Raw genomic sequence first — 19618 nt, forward strand, 5'->3', positions numbered from 1 at the left:
CAGATCCTTAACATGGTATACCACTAACAGCAAGTTTAATCATTCCAGAACTTCTCAGTAGGGTCAAAATCACAACACTTTTAATTCAATAAAAGAAACATACTATTGTGAAGATTTGGAGAAACATAGCTCAAACTATGTGGCACTAATTACTTGGGGCATAAGACATCAGGAAGGGTGTGTTTGCTTTTTGAATGTGAACAGAGCCACAAGTGACAGAAAGAAGGAGAGAGGGAGGAGAAGGGCAGAAGGAAGTAGAAAGAGAGATGAAATTCTTGCTGAAGACCAAGTTAAACATGCCACTTACATTAGCATATACTGGAAGGATTATCTTTCCCCGCCTACAAATAGTCTAACCACCCTCCAGTCATAAAAATCAGAGAGAACTAAGCCAAACAGCACACGCTCCTCCCTACTTTCCATCTTACATCAGCTGCATGATTTCCTGAATATTCTATTGCTGCAGCTAGGGATAAAAGCTCATTTGTACATACAAACTGCCAAATCTCCCGTTTCTATTCTTCCTCCCTCTCTTCCCCTCCCCCACTTTACAATAGCAAAGCCAAACACTGGCTTTATAAACAGTTTAAGATCTAATCAGAAAGAGGAAGAAGAATCAGTATATATTGGCTAGCAAATGTACACTGCCCTGCCCTTTCCCCTCTTGAAAATAGCAGCAACCCAACTTGGCAAAATAGCTTGCCTAAAGAGCAGGTACTCTATGAATGGAGTGCCTTTTTAGACCCTTTCCTGGTATCCAGATTTACTTACTCTGCAGCTCCCTATCGTGGGTTAGCTCTTCAAGGGACTGGTAAATTGTATCTGCTGAAGACTTGGAGCTTGCTTCAGAGAGCAAATGCAAAAGGACCTGAACTGCGAACCTGGAAGACAGCAGGTAAGGAGATTTGAGTATACTAATACCCCAAATAATGGTAAAAATAGTGGTAAAATTCAACCAATAGATTTTTACGCAATCCCCCAGAGTTTAAGGGATCACTAATCTGTACTGCCTGTTTTCAATTAGGCTGTTAAAATGAATCTGTTCTGCTTTATTTCTCACCCAGCGATTTGCTAATCTAACCAGCCTGTCAACAAGTATCACTCACTGCTTCTGCTTGGGAGCTCAAAGTAGCAAAATATGGAGGGGACACGCCCCAAACTTCTGGCATTTTTGCAATGAAGCCAGATGTGTGCAGTTTGTTTTAGAATCCTATCTTAAGTGCATAATTCAGTTTCTTGAATGTAGTAGCAGATTCCTTCAGTACAGAAAGAAAGTGAACAATGACTGTGGAAGGTAAATCAGTGAAGAGAGACTTGGAACTTTCATTATCCCACTCAAATCTCTCAATATCCTACAATTTAGACAAGGTAAGTATTAGTGGCTCTGGTTGACCAGGAGGAAAGAGATTCACAAAGGTTAAGAAATTTTCTTGAAATATGCTGCCACAGCTAGAAATAAGTGAATTCTCCCTTGGGATTATCAAAAGGAAGCCCTCCCGACTATAAATGAATATAAGAAATAAAGAAAAATATAAGTATAGGAATAAGAAATCTTTATGGCTGATTTTGTAGTTTACATATATGTGAAATAGAACAGGTTAACACAGAGCCCAAAATTCAGACATTTAAATCAGTATCTTTGGCCAGGAGCATTTTTTCCAATGTAAGGTAAAGAAGTTGTTTCAAGGGTAAACAAATGGGCTGATGTGCTGTCTGTAAATTCAGTGGCCCTGCCTTCCAATATTCTCAAGTTGTTTTGAAACCTAAAACTCAAAAAAAGATCCTAACACCATACATTTGTCAGATTTGTCAAAATATAACAGACATTTGTATACTATTTTAAATATAAGAATATTTATACATTCCACAAATTATAAAATATAATGAACTGCATTATATTTTATATTGGTGAAATTGATGCCCTTTCTTTTTTGCTTTTGTTCTTTAGAGCTTACATATACTTGAAATGTATCAAATCTATTGCAACAAGTTTTAATAACTTGAAAACATTTTCATTAGCCAAGTGCCAGTAGCTCATGTCTGTAATCCTAGCTATTCAAGAGGCTGAGATCTGAAGAACAAAGTTTGAAGCCAACTTGGGCAGGAAACTCCAATGAACCACTAAAAGCTGGAAATGGGACTATGGCCCAAGTGTACTAGCCTTGAGCAAAAAAACCTCAGGGACAGGGCCCAGGCCCTGAATTCAAACTCTAGTACGAACACAATTTTTTTTATTATTTTACTATTAATAGACCATTTAGAACTCAAAGCTACTTACATTAGACAGTAAATATTTACATCTGTCTCCTTAACAAAACTATACTACTCAGTTTATCTAAATATTGACTATATCAGCTAATCAGGTCCTGCAAATAAGTCAGCTTAAAGGCTAGGCCCTGGTGGCTCACGCCTATAATCCTAGCTACTCAGGAGGCTGAGCTGAGGATTGTGATTCTCTGTCAGGAAAAAGTCCGTGAGATGTTTATCTCCAATTAACCACCAGAAAACAGGAAGTTGAGCTGTGGCTGAAAGTGTTAGTGCATTAGCCTTGGGTGAAAAAGTTCATGGTCGGTTGCCAGGCCCTGAGTTCAAGCCCCACAACCAACAAAAAAGGAGGCTGCCAGTATGCCAGAGCCAAATTGTGCATTAAGTAAAGTTTGCAGGTTGAGGTGAGGATGAATCTAACAGGGAACAGTATCTTCCAACTCCAGAATCAGCAATTGTCACTTTCCATTAACTTTTCTTCTTACTTTAATATTTTTTTTTTCCTTGGGTCCGGTTGTGGGGCCTGAATTCTGGGCCTGGGCGCTGTCCCTCAGCTCTTCAGCTCAAGGCTAGCACTCTACCACTTGAGCCACAGCACCACTTCCGGCTTTTTTCTTTTTGCTTATGTAGTGCTGAGGAATCGAACCCAGGGCCTCAGGCATGCAAGGCAAGCGCTCTACCACTGAGCCATCTTCTCAGCCCTCTTCTTACTTTAATAAAAATATTGATGGATTTATGAACTATTTATCTGAGATAAAAGCAAGCTTTTTCCATGATACAGAAAATGATAAATTTTGCATCTGCAGTATCACTGGCTGATAATAAAGGATCCGACTGGGCAAGCACTGATTCCTAAATTACAATCAACTTTATGAACTTGACAGTATGAATGGTAACCATCATAATCTCCCAATTTACATAACTTTGTATGGACTTCTTTGATCCATTTTGTTGTTTCTCATGTTCCTATTAAAATATTTGGATTTGCTGTAATCCAATTGAACAAGTGTTACATATGCTCAGCTCAACCTGTGACACAAAATAAAGTGAGACATAGTCCCTGCCATTAGGTAATTTACAGTATTAGTGGAGCTAGAAACTTACAGATTATAAAAAATATGAGACAGTAAACCAGTATCATTTTTGTAAAAGGCAAATGAATTTGGTGAAGAAAGATAGGCCTAAAAGAATATTTAGGATTTAGGATCATACTGAGCCAACTGTCACGCACATAGTAAATGGCCAACTCCATTATTCTAGTTCAATGCTAGCCACAGAAATGATGTAAAAAAAAAATTGTATCAGGACTGTGCTGAACACCTGCCTGTTATGCCAAGGAGACTTATCTGCCTGAAGTAAATGAGTGAAGCTGGAGAATAATAGACACGTTTGTCAAGCCCAGATTGTTAAACATTGAATTCCAGGTAATTTCTAGAGGAAAGTCAACAAATTTTAACTATGTAAAGGCCTAACAGAAAAGCATTTTGAGCAAATGAATCTGATAGAATTTCATCAGCTTCACTACATTTGGTGAAAAGTGATGCTAAAGAGACATCTTAAGAGGCAGGCGAAATGAGACTCTAGGTTAGGTTGGTGACAGTAGGATGGAATGCAGAGGAACTCATGAAACATTTAAAAGGAAGAATAAATTGAAGTTGCTGAGTGATTAGATGCAGGTATCCCCAAACAGAAAGAACTCAGAAATGCCTCCGAAATTTTAAACCTATTTGGACAGTGGTGTAATTACTATTGATTTAAAAAATGGTATCTTGGGGATGTAAATGGGTTGTAGGAACTTTTGAATTGTGATTTTTCACTTATTGAGTTTGAGGTGACCACAAGAATTCAAGGAGAAAATGCCTAACAGTTGCTTAGAAAATAATGGCAATGAATGTAAATGGTGGGGCAAGAGATGAAGATCAAAGTTAAATCTGGAGTATGTTCTGGGCAGGGCCATAAAAATGAAAATTTGTTTAGTGTAAACATATCAAAGAGTGGTAAAAATCTGAATTAGTGTCTACATTGTCAGGCAAAGAAAGTAGAAAGTCTATAGAAATAAGATCCACATACAGCTGGGTGCTGATGGCTCAAACCTATAATCCTAGCTACTCAGGAGGCTGAGATCTGAGGCTTGCAGTTCGAAGTCAGCTGGGGCAGGAAAGTCCATGAGACTCTTATCTCCAATTAACCACCAGGAAACTTGAAGTGCAGCACCCATGGCTCACGTAGTAGAGCACTAGCCTTAAGCCATAAAGCTCAGGAACAGCCCTTGGCCTTGAGTTCAAGCCACCAAACCAGCACAAGACAAAATAAGACACAAAAAAACCCACAAACATAATAATTACTCTCCTCCAAAACTATCATGAATCTTGTGGGATAGTAACAGGTTATTTGTGTGGGTGTGGGTGTCGGGGGGGTGCACACATGTGTGCTCGTACTGGTCCTGGGACTTGAACTCAGAGCCTGGGTGTGGTCCCTTATCTTTTTTGCTCAAGACCAATGCTCAACCACTTGAACCATACATCCATTCTTGACTTTTTGCTAGTTAAATGGAGATTAAAATCTCATGGACATTCCTGTCTGGACTAAATTTGAACCAAGTTCCTTAGATCCTCCTAAACTGCTAGGATTATAGGCATAACCCATTGACAGCTGGCAGGTTTTTTTTTATACTACTCACACACTACAAATGTTAGCATGTTGCTTCACACACACTATGGGCACTAAATAAATGTTAAATCATTGCAACGTAAGTAAGCATTGGGAAGTTTTGCTTCAAGCTATTTTCCACCTTGAACTCTGTCATAAATTCTTTGGAGCCTTACAGTAGCTGCTCTAAACTACCTTGAACAGAGATGTCAACAGAGAACTAGGAGGTCATCCTTGCTTTGACACTTTAATCAGCTGTGTATTTTAATAACAAGTTTCTGAGCCCCAGTATTTCTAATACATAAAATGTAATGATATGATAGTGGAAGTATTGCCAAAATCTATTAAAACAACAAATATGACATGAAAAACACCTGAATATTCAAATCAGCATCCAAACAATTTTCTTTAAAACAGGAGGATAAAATACATAATAAAATGGACTGCACTGTAGAAGGAACAAAGCCAACTACTTCCTGCTCCCTATACCACTTTCAGGCCACAGGATTCACTGTATATCTTCATCAATCTCATCCTCATCTTAGAGACTATTAGCAGGAGACAATTCTGTTGCCAATAGCACTCTGTATGCTTCCATGCGAATTTCAAAAGGATGAAGTATTTTAAAGTACTATTTGAGAAGTATTTCTGGGACCAAACTACTCACTTTGTTTTCAGTAGCTATTATTTCCATTAAAACCATTGATTTTTAAGATTAAAAACTAAAGACTGGATTTTTACAAAAATTGCAGAATATTATAATACAATATTCTACTACACTGTCACAAAGACTGTGGTTTTATTCTTATAAAACTATGTTTGATTGCAACTACATTTCTATAATGCATAAGTGTATACACAACATACACCTCTCCCTAAAACACAAAGACCAAAAGCAATTTTTAATCCCTCACCTGTGTTAGCTGGGTTTCTGACAACATAAATATCTAGGTGGTTTGATTAAAGGCTAGTGAGAGAAAGCTTTCCAAATTATAATCAAACTCTTGAGAAATAGATTCATATTAATCAACCTATGTAAAGGATGGATTCATAACACCAATTTTAGTTTCAGTGAGTAAATACAACTGCTACAAAGTCTTTCTGATTCATAGCAAGTAGTGGTTGTATCCTCCTTTCTACAAAAAGGCAAAGGACATTTAATCTTGTTAACTTAATACAGATGTTGCAGGTTCCTTAATTTAAGTGACAATCCTAATGCTTAAAACACCCTCACCTGACAGCTAGTTTTGCCTTTAATTATGAATTCACAATACATTGCAATTATGTATGAAGATGGCACAATACATCTCAAAGAAAAAGAAGATTGGGGCAGGAAAAGAGAAAACAATAGAGAAGGTCATTTGATCAAAATATAACATTTTCACATCTGATACACCATGGTGAAATTCCTTGATACAATTAATACACATTAAAAATTGAATGACAGGCTGGGCTCTGGTGGCTCATGTCTATAATCCAAGCTACTCAGGAGGCTGAGATCTGAGGCTCACAGTTCAAGCTGAACTAGCCAGGAAAGTCTGTGAGCTTCTTATCTCTGAATAATCACCAAAAAGCTGGAAGTGGAACAGTGACTCCCGTGGTAGAGCACAAGGTATCAGCAGCAGGGGGACAGGTGAACAGTGTGTAAATGAAGGTGAATATGGTCAAAGTCATTTGTTTGCATGTATAAGACTAGAACAATGAAACGTATTAACATGGTTCTTACAAGGAGCAAGGAGGTAAGGGAGAGCAATTGGTAGGTTTGGAGTATTATTGTAGGCATGCATAGAAATGTTACAATGAAACCTACCCCTTGTACAAATTTAAAAAATATTTAAAAGCATTCTTCATAGGTAAGAGGGGCATATTTAAATATAAGTTGTACCACATAAAGCTCTTACACCTTATTTAATCACTCTATTTTAACACTATTTCTCCCTTTTTTTCTGCCCCACCCATCTTTTTCTGAATTGTGAATTCTGGATTGTGAAGGGGTATAGACACATGTGACAGAGAAGAGAGAGAAAAATCTTTAAGATTTTGAAAGATGTCAATTGTAGAGATGGCCTCAGAAAAATCAAGAAAGAGAAAAACAAGGACAAAACATAAGCCCTTAAACATTGAATTAGCTTCTTTTTTGGCGAATAAAATATCATTACCTTATTTAGTGTCTATGGAATCAATACATCCCAGATATTTAAGCTCCTACTTTAATATAACTCATGGAAAAGGAGAAGAGTTGAGATCTAAACTAAGACTCCCTGGCACATTCAGATTTTCTTTTTAGTGTTTAATCAATCTCTTTTTCTGCCTCCCCCCCCCCTGAAAATAATCCAGTTAGGGATCACATTTTGAGATGCCTCAAGTACAAGATTTGAATAGCCTTTATTTTTACATAGGATTGTCTTTGAGCTGTCATGAATTCAACATTCAACAGCTAAGTGGAATTGAACTAACCATAACAACTTTTACTCCAAAGTGATCATAGGAAGTCTCCAGGCCTTCTAAGATACTGAAAGTTTCTTTTCATTTGAAGATGGTTAACTTTTTGTGTGTGCCTGTTCTGGGCCCGGGCACTGTCCCTGAGCTTTTTAGCTCAAGGCTATCAGTCTACTACTTAAGCCACAGCTCCATTTCTAGCTTTTTGGTAGTTAATTGGAGATAAGAATCTCAAGGACTTCTGAGCTGGCTTCAAATCTCTAAAGTCAGATCTCAGCTTCTTGGGTAGCTAGGATTACAGCCATTAACCACCCATGCCAGGCTTATGTTGGTTAACTTTTATGCTTAATCTGAATTTGAATTCTATCTTCTTCAGAACAATTGTCTTGCTTCCAAGACTGAGGCATCTAAATATGAAAAGACTAGGGGCAGGCCTCAGATTCAGCTGCACACAATGTCTCAGAGTTTCAAAAGATTCCAAGTAACAAGGAATGAAGTACAGATTCCACAGGTAACCCCTGGTTCATCCTCACGAACTGTTCACAAATATATAGGTTTTCTGGAACATATTTCTCTTACCCAACCAGGGGTGGAAATACCCTCTCCACCACATACCCACATTCATGTTCTCATCAAGATCTCCATTGCCTTTTTATAACTTGCATTTCCTTCAGGTCTGGTCTCATATTTCACTTTAATCTGATTTCTCTGCTTGAGGCACAGTTTTACTGTGTCATTATCTCTGAATGCCAGGCTAAGGTATTTTTAGTCTTGGTAGTGCCCCATGTCTAAGTTCCAGCTGTTAAACAACAGAATTGCCTGATGGGATAAGTATGATGTTCTCACCAGAAAGAGACTGAGCTACTACTGCAGACAAGCCATCTGAGAACTGTTAACAATATAGTATCATCCATTGTGTTTACTTGTAGATTTATAGGCACAGTCTAATTACCACAAATGAGAGAAACCATGCAGCCTATGTTTCTTTGGCTCTGGCCTACTTTGCTTAATATTATTTTTTCCCAAGTCTTTCCATTTCCTTACTAATGGTACAATATCATTCTTTCTGATGGATGAGTAGAACTCCATTGTGTATATATACCACATTTTCTTCTACTCACCCACTGATTCCATATCTTGATTATGATAAATAATGCTGCAATGAATATGGTTGTGCTGGTGGCTTAAATACACACACACACACACACACACACACACACACACACACACACATGCATGCATGTGTGCACACACTGAGACATGATAAGTTATATAGGACTTTTAGACATTCAAACACTGAGGCCAAAGGAGGATATGCATAGGAGTGGTTGACAAAGGCTCATAGCTATGTGTAAATGATCATATAAAATAATATTGTATGAAATGAACTCCAAGAAAAGGAAACAAGAGCCATTTTTAGTTGCCATTGTTGCTGCTTTTGTTTTCTTTTCCTTTTGTCTTATTTGTTTGTTTGTATTGGGGAGGGTAAATAAGGGGGCACAGAAAATGTGGAACACGGGTGAATAAATACAAGAGTGGTACTCACGAGATACTATGTGGAAAATGAACTGTACATCTTGTGGGTGGAGATGGGAGGGAAAAACTGCGAGAGAGTGATGGGAGTGGAGACATGGTTCAAAAGAATTGTCCTCATTATTCATTACCTAATGCATATAACTGTAACCCCTCTATATAGCAACTCTACAATAACAATAAAGTTTTAAAAAGACAATATAGTGTCAGCACCCATATAGATTTTAATACCAGTAAGAAAGCTGCTAACATATCGCTGGAAATACCAAGAAAAGTACTTGCTGGGTTGATAGATCTATAGTGATGACAGGAGAATCTGTGCCCACCCCAAGAACTTTTTATTACCTTGGTGAAAAGCCAGTGGGATTCTTAGAATAAGTATATTGTATACAAATTTAAAAGTACCCATGAAGGATGGGTACTTTTGCTCCAATCAAATACATATCATTTGATAAACATTCATCATATATCTGTGATAGGCTAGGTTGTGAGGTCTTGAGTCTTTAAAAAATGAGACTGGATTTTTTTCCTGCCCATTAGGGTTTCACAATCTACCTGAGAAGACAAGATTCTTACATGTTAAAAATATAACACAAGGGGCTGGGAAGGTGACTCAGTGGTAGAGCGCTTGCCTTGCATACATGAGGCTCTGGGTTCGATTCCTCAGCACCACATAAGCATAAAAGAAAAAAGCTGGAAGTGGCGCTGTGACTCAAGTGATAAAGTGCTAGCCTTGAGCTGAAGAGCTGAGGGACAGCGCCCAGGCCCAGAATTCAGGCCCCACAACCGGACCCAAAAAAAAAAAACACAAGGTAGCAGAATACTGTCTTACTAACACAGATTTTCTAAACATAATACAAGTTAAAGAGATGAATGTGGGATGGGGTATCAAAGTGAGTGCCAATAAGTAAGGTCTTAAGCTGATCCTAGTGTGAGTTGCAAAGAAAATAATTCTTCAAATTATGTTATGTTGTACAGTTTAAAAAGCAATCACAATTGTTGATTATCCTGTCCATTTGTATATCTACCCAACAAGCCTTAATGTCTACCATACAAAAAGATTAATTTAACATAGTTCCTAACCTCTCTGATCTCAGACATATATATTGACTAGCACAATACATTTTTTCACTTGCTAAAAATAAGCTACAACCCCTGTACTACCAATAATGAATCATAGCCTACATAGAGAAAAAAGAAGGTTTAAGGACTTTACCGAATAAAATAGGGTTTAACTGAGCTGCATTGTCAAAAAGTCTAAGGTTCCTACATCTTGTCATTGCTCAGCAGAAGTGGAGGAAGTATGTATGTGCCTCAGGAGGCTGAGCCCTGAGTCCCAGCCTCCCCCACTTCCTCTTCTGCTTTGGCCCTTGTCTTATTACCCCACCTCTGTTTGCAATCCTCCAATACACAACCCATCCGGTACATGCAAGCATTTACTAGAAAGGTAAAGGAAGTCTTGGGGGAGCTTTCAACCTAATAGAATCATAAACCTACATCCAGATACAGATTTAATCTTTTGATCTCTTCTGCTTTCAATTCAAAACACCCATTATCAGTGCAACAGGCTTTTTAGTCAAACAAATTCTTGAGTCAGGATTCTCAATCGGTCTCTAACCTAATCATTTTTTTCATTTTTTTATAATATATATTTTTATTGTAAAGATACTGTACAGAGGGGTTACAGTTACATGAGTAAGGTACTGAGTACATTTCCTATCAAGCATTGTTACACCCTTCTTTGTTTTTCCCCTACTATCCCTTCCCTCCCCACCTCCCTAACTCCTCCCTCCCTCCCCCCAACTTGTAAAGTTTGTTTTCAATATAATGTCTTGTACTTCTGATTGTTACAATAGGTCAACCTGTATCCTTATTTCAGCTTTTTGTTATTTCCCTTTCCCTCCCCAAATTATAAAAATGTATATATAAGATGCAGGGCACCAGAATCAAATACAGTGACAACAGGGGTTATACTATGGGGGAAGAACATACAAAAGAAACAAAAAAATCACATAGTACATTATAAGTAAATTAAAAACAACAACAACAAAGATTAAAAAAAACCTCTTGTGCCCCTATCTTGGGGTTCATTTCACCTAACATCATCTTATATGGTCATATGTACATAGCTTTTGACCTTTTCTGCTTGTCCTAGATATATATTAGTTATTGCAGATAAGGGAAACCATGGAACCTGTGTTTCTTTGGGCCTGGCTTACTTCACTTAATATAATTTTTCCAAGTCTTTCCATTGCCTAACAAATGGGGCAGTGTCATTCTTTCTGATGGAGGCATAGAATTCCATTATACATATATACATATATATATATATATATATATATATATATATATATATATATATATATTCTAACCTAAGCCATTTTTTTTGGTTGGTCGTGGGGCTTGAACTCTGGGCTTGGGTGCTATCCCTGTTCTCTTCAGCTCAAGGAGAGTACTCTAGCTCTTGAGCCACAGCACCACTTCCGGTTTTCTAGTGGTTTATTGAAGATGAGAGTCTCATGGACTTTCCTGCCTGGGCTGGCTTTGAACCTTGATCCTCAGATCTCAGCCTCCTGAGTAGCTAGGATTACAGGCGCAAGCCACCAGCGCCTGGCTCCTAAGCCATTTTGGAATGCTCCTCCATTCCACCAAGTCACTTATACTTTCCTGTTTTAAGCTCTTTGCCTTCCCTTACTTCCTCAACAGGTGGATTATGCCTGACCTGTCCCCTTTCCCATCTTCTCACTGATTTATAAATCAGAGAGTTGCAGTCATCTGCCCTCTTTATGATTTTTCAGGTTTCTTTCTATTAGATTGTACCTTCCTAGAGGTGTCTACATTTCAGTTCCCCTCTATATAATTATTTCCATTCCTTCACAATGATACCCATGTTTCCTGACAAAAGAATACTCCTTGCTCTACCTCCTTGAACACTCTCCCTGGGGAGTTAGTACTCTATTACTCAAGAGCACTTAGAACTACAGAGCTACTCCACTTCAGTTGTCCAAATTAGGAGAAAAAAATCACACATAAAATATAAAAGAACAAACTTGCTCCCATTAATGTGCTCACTGTCTGCCTAAATGATAATCATGCAAGAATACTTACAAAAATGAACAACTGCAGCACTGGAATAAATAAGATAATAGAAATACACACACACACATACACACACACATAAACATTTTCTGAAAATAACTTCAACCTGAGTGTTGAGGTATAAGTAAACATTCTCAGATCCCAGGTTCACTTCTTTGAATATGTAAGGGAAAAAAAAGATTCATTTAAAGCATCTTCAAGTAGCCAAGGCATGATGAAATAAGAATCCTTAACTAAGTTGATAAAAAAAAAAAAAAGAAAAGAAAAAGAAAGCCAGGTATTACAAAGCAAGAGTCAATGGAACTTGATGAGGGATAAGGGTTGAGTGCAGCCAAGTACGATTACCAAGTTCTCTGCTTCCATACCTAGAAGACTATTATTAATAATGAAAAAAAGACCAGAAAGGTCAGTTGAGTAAGTTCATTTGGGAGGAGAAGATGTTGAAATTTTTAAAAAGCCAAATGATGTGCATGTAATAACCTAGTGGCAGCTGAAAATGAGAGAAAATTTCAGGTGAGTAGTGTGTGTGTATCTGAGAGAGGTTTGGGTCATCCACATTAAAGTTGACAAGTATGCCAAGAAAAAAAAGGGACATTTTTTCCTCTGCCCATCCTATCCCTTCCAGTTCTGTATATGGAAATTTATACATTCATTTTAATATCTCTGAATTTTAAATATGTCTTCTCTTAGATTCTCCTTCTAACTGGTTGTATCATTTTATTAGTTAATACAGAATTAAATTGACTTTATAGCAAAGAGAGAGAGAGACAGAGACAAAGAGAGAGAAACAAAGGGCTAAGGACCATAGGTTGATGTTTCACATTCTTGGCTGTGTTGATGGATGCCTCAACTATCTGAACAATGCCACTGATAAGGGAGATTAACATTGGGAGTGAAGCTGTGAGCAGCAGGTCACAATAATTATATTCCAGTGCCAGGTTTCTTACTACTATGGTGTTTTTGAGCAAGTCATTGCCACCCTCCTCTGAATTTTGATTGGATCAGGATTTCCAAATTCCCTTCTGAAGCTGGGCACTGGTAGCTCATTCCTGAAAAACCTAGCTGCTTAGAAGGCTGAGATCTAAGAATCACAGTTCTAAGCTGGCTCATACAGACAAATCTGTGAGACTCTTATCTCCAATTAATGAGCAAAACACTGCAAGTAAAAGTGTGGCTCAAGTGATACAACATCAGTACCGAACAAAAAAATCTAAAGGACCGTGCCCAGACCCTGAGTTCAAGCCCCAGTACCAGCATCAGAAAAAGAAAAAACTTCCCTCTGCCTCAAACTGGCAACTATTCTTGAACTAGAAAAGGATGCATTTTAGTCAGGTGCTGGTGGCTCATGCTTATAATCAGCTACTCCTGAGGCTGAGATCTGAGGATCACAGTTCAAAGCCAGCCCAGGCAGAAAAGTCCCAGTGAGACTCTTATCTCCAATTAACTACTCAAAAACTAGAAGTGGTGCTGTGGCTCAAAGTGGCTCAGGGACAGCACCCAAGCCCTGAATTCAAGCTCCATGGCCAACAAAAAAAAAAGCACATTCTACTAGCATAGGTCAACAATATAATTTTCTTTATAGACAATCTTACCAGTTATTCATTTTTTTTCATACTGTAAATGTGAAGTATTATCTCTCAAATTTGTAAAGGGATTCTGGGGAAGGAGGAGAACTAAAGCAGTTGAAAGTGAGGATGTGAACTTGCAATCCCTACTTTCAAGTAACCTGCAGTGTAGTTAAACCTATTGGCCTCACTTTCAACCAAGCCATAGTAATTCGTAAGTTAGCTGTCATAGGCACTTTCTTTTTCTTCTATGTTCCAGTCTTCTTTATTCACCCTACTACCTAGAGGAGTTCGCCATTCCCTAAAGAATAGGCTCAAATTCTCTAGAATGGTATGTAAGACCTTTTATGATTTTTTGTGACTTAGTTCATACATTTCTTTTTTTTTTTTTTTTTTTTTTTTTGGGTCCGGTTGTGGGGCCTGAACTCTAGGCCTGGGCGCTGTCCCTCAGCTCTTCAGCTCAAGGCTAGCGCTCTACCACTTGAGCCACAGCACCACTTCCGGCTTTTTTTTCTTTTTGCTTATATGGTGCTGAGGAATCGAACCCAGGGCCTCAAGCTTTCAAGGCAAGCGCTCTACCACTGAGCCACCTTCCCAGCCCAGTTCATACATTTCTTTCCAAACTAATTTTCTTACTTTTAAACCTCATACAACTATCACACACACACACACACACACACACACACACACACACATACATACACCCATCATATTATATTTCAGCTACATAAAACTATTAGATGGTTCCCTAAACATAGCAGACCATTTAACACCCATGCCCTATTCACCCTACTTTCTCCTCCCTCCTAGAATTCACTTTTCTCTCTGGCTACCTTTTCTTCCTCTCTTTTATAAAGCCTTTTTTCTAGCATATACACACAATTTAGTATTTCTATTATCTGTATCTTTCTGTTGATGTTGATGCTGTTGTTTTGTGACTAGATCTCACTGTGTATGGCTGTTTTCAAACTCACAATCCTGCCTCAGGTACTAGAGTGATGGGATTATGGATGTGTACCACCTTCTAAGCTTTCTCTGTTTACTTATATACTTACATTGCAGCAGCTGTAATAGGGCAAAGATATTCACTTAATTAATATGTCTGTATTTCCTTCTAGTAGACTGGAAACCTTTCATAAGCAGGCCTATGTCCTATTTTCTAAGGATCTAGTACAGAATTAATTTATACCTATTAAGTTTGATGGTCATGAGAATAAAACCCAGGGCCTTGTACATGCTAGGCAAGTGCACTTTACTACTGACCCACATCCTCTTTTACTATAACTAGTATATCACAGTAATACAGAGGAAAGCACAGTTTTTATGAAGAAGGTGTAACAGATTGTCTTGAATATGCTTTGAATTACATCTGACAGTACTAAGGAGAACAAAGGGCCTTTCATATAAGGCAACATGGCCAGAGCAATAGCAGAGAAACTAAATGATTGATGGAGCTGGTCAAAGGGCTATAGTTATGTAATTGGTACACATACAGTAAACAATGGGGAAGTTACTCTGTAAAGTTGGGATGGAATGGGGTTGACTAGCTCTTTAAGTTTAATTAATAGGTCCCTGCAGACACGGGGGAAAGAACTATGCTTTAAGAGGAATAATCCAGCATAACTAATAAGGATAGTTGAAAATGAAGAGAAAAGAAAATTCAAAAGAAAGCTTTAATAGTTAATATTCAGTGATCAGTATTCTCATGAAAATAAGGAAAAGAAGTGGATTAATTTCTAACATTTACACAGCCTCTGTACAACAATATGTTCAAAAATTTTCTTATGAGTTAGTGTTTAGAGAAAGACCATATGAAATCTGAAACTTAACCATGTGGTGTAGTGTAAATAGCACTGGACTGAGTTAAATATCCTGGCTCTGTCACAAATACAGTGTGTTGTTTCAAGCAATCATTTTATCTTTCTGGTTAATAAAGGGAGTGTGACTAGATTAGATTTTTTTCAAGTCTTCTTCCAACACTAATGTTTTATAAAGATTTTGTTTTTGTTTTTGTTTTGTCGGTTGTGGGCCTGAACTCTGGGCCAGGGCCACTGTCCCTCAGCTCTCCAGCTCAAGGCTAGCACTCTACTTGAGCCCCAGCACCACTTCCAGCTTTTTCTGCTTATGTGGTGCTGAGGAATTGAACCTAGGGCCTCATGCATGCAAGGCAAGCACTCTACCACTGAGCCACCTTCCCAGCTCCTGTTTTATAAAGATTTTTATAGCTACTTTTAGTATCTGCCTTTCATTGAATGGCTCTGTTGAAAAATTCTTTTCAATATCCTGACACATTTTCTTTTCATTGTTTTGTTTGGTGATTTGGTTCACCTTACAATTTATGGGAATAAAGTATTCATCCCATTTTATATGACTCATTCTGCAACTGTGTTTGGCCTCAGAATCGCATGAAAGCCAGAACACCATGACACTAGTATGTTCCTCTTTGTCTTGTTATTTTTCATTCTAAATGGTACCTAGGTAGCACTTGTAGAATTTTCCTACCAAACTACACCTTAAAGAAGGAAATTTGATATAACACAAATAGATCCACACTAAAAGAAGAGAGCTTGAGAAATAATTTAGAAAAGTACAGTGGACCAAGATTTACATTCTTCTCTATAGCAATCAGGAGCTTCTAAGGAGAGTGAAGGTGTGGACAATATGGTATTTATTGTAACTAAGCCCATTCCTGACTCATAAACAAGTTGTAGCTTGCTCTTCACACTGAATCCAGCTCTATTTTTTTAAGCTTCACTTGCAACTAAACAGCAAATTTCTTGGCTAGGCTCTAACAAACTGTATCAACTTGCTTTGTATTCACCTTAGCTATATACCCTACACCACATTTAAAATTTCAAAGTTATTCAGCGTTCTAACCCCTACATACTAGTTGGTGACAACTGTATAATTCCCCTTTTTTGCTTTTTTTAACCTTATTTTATTTATTATTTTATTGTAAAGATATTGTACAGAGGGGTTACAGTTACATGAGTAAGGTAATGAGTACATTTCTTGTTGAACGTTATTACCCCCTCCTTTGTTATTCTCCTACTATCCCTTCCCTCCCCCACACCCCCACTCGTCCCCCCCCCCCGAAGTTGTAAAGTTCATTTCCAACATTAGTGTCTTGTATAGTTGTTGCAATGGATCATCCTGAGTCCTTGCTTCAGTATTTTTGTTATTCCCCTTCCCTTTCCCAAATTAGATAAATGTATATACAAGATCCAGGATACCAAAATCAAATACAGTGAAAAGAGAATATACCATAGGAGAAAGAACATACAAAAGAAACAAAAAAAAACTCACATAGTATATTAAAAACGATGACAAAGAAAAACCTCTTGTGTCCATATCTTGGGGTTCATTTCATTTAGCATCATCTTGTATGGTCACATGTACATAGCTTTTGAGCTTTTCTGCTCATCTGATAAGATTCTAGAGGTATACTAATTATTGCAAATAAGGGAAACCATGAGACCTATATTTCTTTGGGTCTGGCTTATTTCACTTAATATGATTTTTTTCAAAGATATTAATCACACGGTGGTAGGTAATGGCCAAAATCCTATGGCTATACCACCCCCAGATCAACAAGAATCAGGTATCCTCAAGCATGATTCTTGCCAGCATGATTCAAGCATGATTCAAGGCCAGTCAGAAACACCTATTGATGTTTCACAGTGTGCCAAGCACTGGGAGCATGAAGAGAGTGAGACATTTTCCTTATCCTAAGAAGCCTTAGTTATGAATAAGCAAAGTACATAAATATGATAGACACTTAGAAAATATTTTTGAGTGGTTATATGTAATTGATATGAAGTAGTAAGCTATATAACTATACCATGTTTTTCTATTTCATTATGAAATTTAAACTTTTTAACCAAACTAATGAACTCTTCTCTTTACAAATACAACTTAATTTCTTAAGACTTATTATATAGTATAAACTGATCTTGAAAGCAATTTGTAACTACCTTTTCTAGCTATAGAGTTACCAAAAATCCATAAAGAACCACAAAAAGCCCTGAATTGCCAAAGCAATTCTGAGCAAAAAAAGCAATGCTGGAAGTATCACAATTCCAGATTTCAAAATTTATTAGAGAGCTATAGTAACAAAAACAGCTTGGTACTCACACAAAGTAGACCTGAAGACTAATGTAATAGACTAGAATACCCAGAAATGAACTACATACTTACAGCCATTTAATTTTTCACAAAGGAGGCAACAATACATGTTGGAAAAGACAGCTTCTTCAGCAATTGGTGTTGGGGGAAAAAATGGACATACACATGCTGAAGACTGAAACTAGATCCCTATCTCTCACCTGGTACTAATATCAACTCAAAGTGGGTCAAAGACATCTGTGTAAGACCTGACATATTGAAACTTCAACAGGAAGGACTAGAAGAAACATAAGAACTTATTTGCATAGGCAGGAACTTCCTCAGTAGAATTCCTGGGCCTCAGCAAACAGGACAGAGAATTAACAAATGGGATTACATCAAGCTTAAAAGCTTCTTCATAGCAAAAGATATAATTCCTAAGATAAAATAGTTAAAACTTAAAACTCAGTTTCCAGCAATATCCTTTACATTTTAGCTGAATCCTAGTAGATTTTTTGAATTAATTAAATTAGTAGGATGGGAGTAACTTAGATGAGCTTCAGCAGGCTCATCTTTTTTTATTCTATTTATAATTAAACCTCAAAGCCAGGCACCAGTGGCTCTTGCCTGTAATCCTAGCTACTCAAGAGGCTGAGATCTGAGGATCGTGTTTAAAGCCAGCTCAGGCAGGAAAATCTCTGAGAATCCTTTTTTTTTTTTTGGGTCCAGTCGTGGGGCCTGAACTCTGGGCTTGGGCACTGTCCCTCAACTCTTCAGCTCAAGGCTAGCGCTCTACCACTTGAGCCACAATGCCACTTCCGGCTTTTTTCTTTTTGCTTATGTGGTGCTGAGGAATTGAACTCAGGGCCTCAGTCATGCAAGGCAAGCACTACCACTGAGCCACCTTCCCAGCCCCTCTTTGAGAATCTTATCTGCAATTAAATACCAAAAAGCCAGAAGTGGAGCTGTGGCTCACATGGTAGAGTGCTAGCCTTGAAAAAAAAAAAACCATCAGGGACAGCTCCCAGGCACTGAATTTAAGCCTTAGGCTCAGCATATGAGAGACAGAGACAGAGACAGAGGGACAGAGACAAAGAGACACAGGGAGACAGAGACAGAGAGACAGAGAGAGACAGAACTACAAAGATAATTTCAGAAATTTCTCTCTTAAAAGACTTGAAGGGGGGTAGTTGTGGAGGTGGGAGGGAAGGGATGGTAGGGGGAAAACAAAGGAGAAGGCAACAATGCTCAGTAGGATATGTACTCATTACCTTGCTCATGTAACTGTAACCCCTCTATACAGCATTTTTACAATAAAAAATGTACAAAGAAAAAAACACCTGAAGAATGGTGCTGCTATTGTCAAATCCAGAGATGCCATAATTGCAAAAAATGGGGAAGGGCCAGGGAGAAGAACTTAAGTCCTAGCAATTAGAGCAAATTTAAGTCATTATGATTAGTCCTTGGCTTAGAAACCACTATCAAATCTAGAACTATTGTGGTACATCGTATCTTGAGTACAACTTATATATTCACAAAGGAATCCAGCTTTTCCTTTAGATGTTTACCAGAGGAACAATCAGTAGTCTTAAGTCGGGGTTGCAGGAAACTTAGGTCTGTTCTTTGCTGAAGCTGTAGAGCACTTATATTACTTGTTCTTAAGAAGAAAGGAAAGTACCCTGACCTTTATAGATTTACAAAATGGTAAACTAGGACTCTTGAGATCATATGGTATAACCTTGGTGTATTGCAAATAGGTGAAGGGATCTTATAGAGGAAGTGATTCCCCCCAAAGGTTTTTCAGTCATCTACCACAGCTGAGGTACGACCCACATCTTCTGTCAGTTCTACAGACCTTCCACTAAGCCCATTGTCTTTCTCCATGCAAGGTTTCTCTCTTGTTTTGACATTAGTGAAATGAAATGTAGAAAATGGATTACCTCAAGTCAGCCAATATTCTTTTA

The 19618-nt window shown here is 37.9% G+C and overlaps 1 protein-coding gene across 1 annotated transcript in view; it reads left to right on the plus strand.

The window, feature by feature from the left end:
• Positions 1–547: 547 nt before the first annotated feature.
• The window catches only part of Cysltr1 (cysteinyl leukotriene receptor 1), a 31948-nt gene continuing 12877 nt past the window's right edge, over positions 548–19618 (plus strand). The window contains exon 1 of the mRNA XM_070039071.1: positions 548–895. The gene's annotated coding sequence lies outside the window, so the exon portion shown is untranslated. The remainder of the gene's footprint in view (positions 896–19618) is intronic.

Source organism: Dipodomys merriami, unplaced genomic scaffold (genome assembly GCF_024711535.1).
Source record: "Dipodomys merriami isolate MVZ:Mamm:240054 unplaced genomic scaffold, mDipMer1.0.p SCAF_3, whole genome shotgun sequence".
Taxonomy (NCBI): domain Eukaryota; kingdom Metazoa; phylum Chordata; class Mammalia; order Rodentia; family Heteromyidae; genus Dipodomys; species Dipodomys merriami.